At 35.4% G+C, this 7,500-nt stretch overlaps 1 protein-coding gene across 2 annotated transcripts in view; it reads right to left on the bottom strand.

Annotated features, from left to right (window-relative positions):
• The window catches only part of LOC106877344 (uncharacterized), a 37,303-nt gene that overhangs the window by 26,979 nt on the left and 2,824 nt on the right, over positions 1-7,500 (bottom strand). The window lies entirely within an intron of this gene.

Raw genomic sequence — 7,500 nt, 5'->3', positions numbered from 1 at the left:
CAAAAAATAAAGGGTGCCCACACCCTAGCAGAGATTAATGATATATTTTATTTTGGATGAGTCAGGCTTGCGACTCAAAGTTTTGGGCTAGTTATGACAGGGCTTTTCACACACACACACACACACACACACATATATATACACATAAATACATACATGTATACATATGTGATTAATTTTTGCTTTTGTAATTTAGTACTTATGATATAAAGTTTGCTTATTTATCTTTTGTCATTTGCTATATAAAACAAGACATAAGCTTTTAGTGTTGGTCACCAGACAGAAAAATTATAAATCACAAAGTCTTGTACCTATGTATTTTGAATTTTTATCTCAAGAACACTGCAAGAGCTTCTGCTCTTCCACTGAGATTTGCTTGTAGGACACTCTATAATATAACTTCACTTCTTACTAGCTTCAGTGTTTATGACAGCAATTTCTTTCACACCCGAGCATGCACGCGTGTGTGTGTGTGGTGTGTGTGTGGTGTGGTGTGTGTGGTGTGTGTGTGTGTGTGTGTGTGTGTGTGTGTGTGTGTGTGTGTGTGTGTGTGTGTGTAGTGTACTGTTTCTGCCAATCCCTCACTTCGAACAACTCAGGTATGACATACCTACATTAATTTACTTATACAGTACTTTTGTAATTGTCGTGGATTTCCTACCCCCCCCCTCCCCATCCTCATCTGCCCTCCTTTTCGGATTGGGGAAGATACAAAAGTTCTATTGTGTGACGATTTATTTTCTTCAATCATTCTATTCTTTAAAAACCAAATTTCCAGAAAGTAAAATTAATACACGTGAAAACTTATGACGCATTTGAAAGTAACGATCTGGTTAATTGCGCAATATCCTTTACCCTGTATGATTTATCAAAATATATTTTCTTCATACACAGGTTTAGGTCCTTCAAAGGCTGAGTGCACCTGAAATAGATGTCGACAGTAAAGCAATGGAAATGACAACAGACAATAAGTTTGTGTTTTCCTATGATATCAAATAAATCTAAATATATCAAATAAAACTTTATATGACATCTAATATAAGGTGAGAGAATTAAAGTTCTCCTATACGATATCATTAATTTATGTATATCCCATTTGTAAGTGTATTATTCTTTTAGCAACTAATGTTTCGATTTATGTTATCGTTTACTTGCTTCAATCATCGGACTGCAGCCATGCTGGGGCTCCAACTTGATGATTACTTTTTCCTTTAAATCAAACAGATCGATCTCAGTACTGATTTTTCCAAGTTTGTTACTTCTATCGGTTCTTTTTTCGAACCGCTAAGTTAAGAGGACGTAAACAAACCAACACCAGCTGCCAAACCAGCTGTCAAATAGAGGTACATGGATGATTCTCTAGGCCTCTTCAGAGATTTTATAAAGTTCATAAGGTTAAGTTATAAATATAAAAATATAAAAATATAAAAACCGTAAAAAACCCACATATATATGCATACTTTAACATATACATAGATATACATAAATAAACACAAATACATAAATACATATATGTACATTTAAATGTACATAGATAAAAGTCCATACATGCACACAAATGAATCAATTACTATTATTATTATTATAAGATGTATTGTATTATAGATATTAGGTAAAATGTAAACAGAGGTGTGAGAAGGTTATGAGGAAGTTATAATGCTCCCCTACTACTTCTGCTCGTGATCAGAGATGCACATATCGTCAGCCACCAAGGAACATGCTTAACTGGTGAAGGTCAAACAACCGACCAGCAAATTTGTGGTATTAAGTAGAATATTTGCTGTAGCCAATCTTTTATACCAAAACAAAACAATATGCATGATAATACTTCCAATCAATTAAGATAAGAAGCCATGAGAGACACTGCCTGGTATTGCATCAGAGCATTTATTATTATTATTATTATTATTATTATTATTAATAATAATAATAATAATAATAATAATAATAATAATAATAATAATAATAATAATAATGATACTTCCTCTCCTTCTCCTACACCTCCTCCTCCTCTTACTAATTATTATCATCACGACTAAGAGCTCTGATAAATAAACAAATAATAATAATAATAAAGATAGAGTTAAGATCAAATATACCCATCATTACTCTGTCAGTTTGAATGTTAAAGTCCCACAACATTTTGTGTTTCTTACTTTCTAGTACTTTACTAGGTTCCTGTTCATACCATTTTCAAATCCTAGCTTTCTACATAACTCCCAGTGGATTGCTCTCCCTAGATTGTCATGTTTTTCTTGTATTCTTTCTGTGCCAGCATGCTACATTCACTTACTATATGAGTAACGCTTTCCTCTTTTGATTTGGATAATCGACATTGGAAATCTACTTGGTTTTTTCTATCTTGGCTTTTATCCAATTAGTCCTTAATGTTTGATCTTGTTCAGCTACTAACAAACTTTCTGACTCCTTCTTCAGCTTTCCTTTCTGCAGCCACATCATGTCTCACTACTACTATTGCTGAAACTATCTTTGGGAATCTACCATGCAACGCCTTCTCCTGCCAGTCAGATAATTTCTGTTCTTTTTTCTGGTTTTTACTTCTTGCTGTGACTCTAGCAGCTCTTGATATTACCTACATAGGAGTCTGTATCTACTGTAGCTAACTCTACGCAGTCTTCTACTGATATTAAACCTCTTCCGCCTTCCTTTCTAGGTAGGTATAATCTTGCTACTCCTGCCCTTGGGTGGAGTCCTCCATTCATATTGAATTCCTTCCTAGTTCTGCCTAGCTTTGCTAATTCAATTTTTGTCCAATCTACAAAAGCTGCTAAGTAATTATAGTGCCCAAATATTTACAGCCTTCACTAGATTCGGACCATTTAGCTTTGACTTCATTAGCTTCCTAACCCTTCTGATGTATTCCTTCTCAATTTTCATTTTCATTTCTGTAGTTAGTACTCTGTCAGATTCTAATAGTCTTATATACTCCGTCAGATTCTAATACTCTTAGATACTCCTATTATTATTATTATTATTATTATTATTATTATTATTATTATTATTATTATTATTATTACGTAAGGTGGTAAGCTGGCAGAATCGTTAGCACACTTCGTCAGTCTTTACGTTCTGAGTTCAAATTCCGCTGAGGTCGACTTTGCGTTTCATTCTTTCTGGTTCGATAAATTAAGTACCAGTGACACACTGGGGTCGATGTAATCCCCAAATTTCAGGCCTTGTGCCTTTAGTAGAAAGGATTATCATCATCGTCATCATCATCATCATCAGCGTTGTTGTTGTTATTTTACTTCTCAGAACGCTCGGTCTTTCTGTTCTGGTAGATTCTGTGAGAGCGGACAGCAACCTGCTGCCAGAGGTCTTACAAGGTCTCTTTCCGTACATTATAAGTTTTGATGCTTAGTTATTAGTTATCGCAGGAAATATTCAATATCCAAGTACCAATCTCAAAATCCTAGCTGTTGGCAGCACCACAGGTTTTGGGAGCTTACTCTGCTCTCATGTCAATTCCGATTTCTATGACATATTTCTCGAACTTGGTTGTTAAGTGCTCCGAGTTCCCTACAACTACTGGAATGACAGACACTCTCCTCATAGTCAACGTTCTTGCAATTTCGTCAATTAGTAGTCTGTACTTTTCAATCTTTTCTAGTTCTTAGTCACTTATGCGTGCGTCTCCAGGTATTGCAATATATATGATCTTCGTTTCGTTTTTTCCTCTATCTGCCACAATATCTTGTCTCTGAGCCTCGATTAGGGAGCCATATTGGATAGTAAAATCCCACTGTATCTTCTGTTCTTTGTTCTCGGTGACTCCTAGTTCATGTTCATGCCATTTCCGTGCTCTGTTCAGGCCGTACTTTTCACACAGCCTCCAGTGGACGAACTTAGCCACGTCATCGTGCCTCCTTTTGTAGTACTTTTGGGCCAGCTTGCTACGTTCACTCACAATATGTGAGATTGCTTTGCTTCTGCTGCCACACATCCTACAAAGGGACGATTCGCTACTCTTATCTATTCGGAACTTGGTGTAATTAGTTCTCAGATCTTGTTCCTGGGCGCTGCATATCAATGCCTCAGTGCATCTTTTCAGATCACTTTTTCTTGACCATCTCCGAGTTCGAAAAACTATCAACTACCACTAAATAGTAAGAACCATTTATAGGATCATTGATATCGATGTGTAGTTTCGACCACGGAACATCTACTTTTGAACAATGTTTACTTTTCATCGTGGGCAATTTTTCATTTCGTTTTGGCTTACATACATGTGTTCCACTCTGTTTTACTGCAATTTTTTTTTTTTTTTAGTCTCTCAGCCGCATTCGAACCTTCGACTGAACCGACTGTATTTCCACAAAACACTTATGGACATATTCCATACTTTAAATAGTTCCATCCATTCTTTGCCGAATAAATTAAGTGAACTTTTTAACACATATATCTTCGCCTTTTTCGTTTGACCTCGCAATGTTACGTTACATACGAATTCACCGAAAAAATATAATCTTTTTCCTGTGACACCATGTGCTACCTTTTAATTTCAGCTTACCAACATATTTCCACATTTTTACGTTTATAATGGTGATGTCACTTCTAGTGTTTAATTTCATTTTAACACTTGTATTTCTGATTTTCATTTTCACGAATTTCCTCATCGTTATATTACAAATTTCCTCTGATAACATACTATTTATTTTTTTTTTCCTTTGTTCTGACATTTTGTCATCTTTGTTCTACAGTGCGTCTTTATATGTCCTATAACTCCACAACGAAAACACTCCGCTTTTTTAAATGGACAATTTTTCCTCAGGTGTATACCTCCACATGCAAAACATGGGTTTATTTCCTGATTTTTGCCGTGTTTTTTTAGAAAACACTTAATCTCTATTCTGACTATTTCGCACTTGTTTTACTTGGAAACAATCTTAACGTTCAATTTCCTGTGTTGTGTCTTAATTTGACTATCCTCTCACATTCTTCCGACACTTGCTGTAGGGTTACATCCTGGTTTTGTTTCAGTTTTCCGAGAATACAAGTTCTAACTTCTGCGACCTTTTCGGCAGTAAGTCCCTGTGTAAAAATCAGGCATTTGAACATATCTAGCATTAATTCGTCCAGCTTAAACTCCTCGCATTTCCTGTTTATTCTTCCAGCATATGTGATCTAGTCTTCGTCGTTGTTTTTCTGTATGTTCAGATACTTCCAACGTATATTGAACAATGAGCTTTTTTCACTGAAAATTTTACACACTGTATCTATTGTATCATTAAAGTTTATGTTCAAAGGTTTTCTTGGGAGTACAAAATTACTGTATTGTTCATGTTTTGCTGCCGCCAGTTTTCTCAAGATCAAACGAGTTTTCATCTCGTCAACTCCTTCGTCAGGTTCGTATTTGAACTTTGTTATGGAGTTCGCGACATAGTCTGGCGAGAAAACTTTTTCTGAATTTCCTGACGACTTCATTAATTGCAGCATTTGTTGCTGTGATAGTAATTGTTTCTGTCGTACTTTCAGTTGTTGTTGCAACTCGAGCAAACCGGCCAACAAATTTGTTGCAACTCGAGCAAACCGGCCAACGAATTTTCCATAATTTTTACGATTTTCTTTTTTTTTTTTTCGTAAAATTCACACAACTTTATAAGTTTGTTAACTTCTCATGAGTTGTTAATTCCTCGTGAGTTGTAAATTGCTTGTAGAATTTATTAATTTCTCGTCGCCAATGCTATATCCTTACAAATGTTGGATTATTATAGAACCCACTTCGGTATACAGTATACTTAGTAAAACCAGTAAAGACACGACTATCTATAACTGCCTACTACGTACTCTGGTACTTCACGTACTTCTCTTTACTTATAGTGACTAGGGTTTTCCGTTCGTCACTATTTATTATTACTAATTTCTTACAACAGTATGTATGTGTGTATGTATGTATGTATGTATGTATGTATGTATGTATGTATATTGTTGTCCCTCTCCCCCGTAATTAAATTCTACCACTATATCTCTTCCTTTCCAGATAACAAGTTCAGGTTTATACCTGTATTATTGGGGCTCTGAGATATGTAACACGCTGCCTAAATACCAAGCTTGAGAAATTAGAAAGGAGGAAGCTAATTCGAAGACTGGCGATCCAGTCCTTCACTGGAACTGTAAAAGTCTGTAAAACTTTACAGAAGCTTATCACTTAAATATATATGAGTGTGTCTAGATATGCTCATGTCTAGATATGCATGAGAATACATACATAGAGCAAACATACAAATCTGCACATATACATAAATACAAACAAAAATAGCCTGTTGCTGATGTTGAAATTCCAATGAAAGAGTCTTGAATCTAGGTTAGAAACCGGCACTTTCTGTATTGGCAAGAGATCTTGAAATAAAATTGAACAATTACATGCATACATAATACATACATACATACATGCATACATACATACATACATACATACATACATACATACATACATACATACATATACAGAGAGAAAGAAAGAAAGATTAAAGGGAAAATTTTAGTCAGTGTAATCCGAGATGTATAATTCAATGGTATAAGAACTCCGAAAATCACAGTAGAATTGGTAATCTCCGTGAGTGTCAACCTGAGTATGTATATATCAAGAAAAAAATTAAAATGTGTAATAGGTGCAGAAAAAAATACTCTTTACGAGGGGGTGCTGAAAAAGTTCCTGGCTTTGGGTAAAAGAAAATACAGGAGGATCAGTTAATTATGGTTCTATTCAACATGTTCTCCTTTTAGATTGACACACTTATTGTAGCAGTCCTTCGGGTTTTCTAAGCCCTGTAAAGGAACTCGGAATGTTGGGCTTCTAACAAGGCCTTTCGCGATACTCTTAAAGCTAGGAATTTTTCAGTACCCCCCTCGTACTTTCTTAGAAAAGACAAAAACGAGAGTTGGATAATGTGTTCCCTGGTTAAGTGTGCTCAACAGAAAAAAAGAACGGGACGGTTATGTGCGTTTAAACTAAGGTGCACTCAATCACAGGTTGATCTGAGGCAATAAAAGAAACAATATCTGTGATACTAAAATAATTTTCACCCATATATTCATGAATAGTGACCAACAGAGACATATAGATATGTTCACCTATCAGCAAAGTCATGAAACTGTAGATTGCGGAGCCCAGTATAACCACAACCAATACCTTTTAATTACCAGCCAAGCTTTATTTCACTGGAGTTAGATATTCTTTAGAAATGTGGAAGAAGGTAAACGGTCTACACCAAACTTGTACTTTTAATAATATAATTAAAAGTATGTCTCCTTTAGTGTCAACAAAGCTTATTCAGTTGTGTGATCAACTGTACATCCTACTCATTGAATGGGCTTAAAGTGATAACATTCCACTTATACGTGTACTCTTAACGTAATTCTCAGATTAAGTCAGCGTGATACGACAGTGTATTTGGCCCATGTTTGCTTTAAAGTATATATACAATCATCAGCGTCACACACACACACACACACACACACACACACACACACTTTCCA

Source organism: Octopus bimaculoides, chromosome 9 (genome assembly GCF_046866305.1).
Source record: "Octopus bimaculoides isolate indiv1 chromosome 9, ASM4686630v1, whole genome shotgun sequence".
Classification (NCBI taxonomy): Eukaryota; Metazoa; Mollusca; class Cephalopoda; order Octopoda; family Octopodidae; genus Octopus; species Octopus bimaculoides.
The sequence above is the reverse complement of the archived record's forward strand: the minus strand, read 5'-3'. Positions and strand labels throughout refer to the sequence as shown.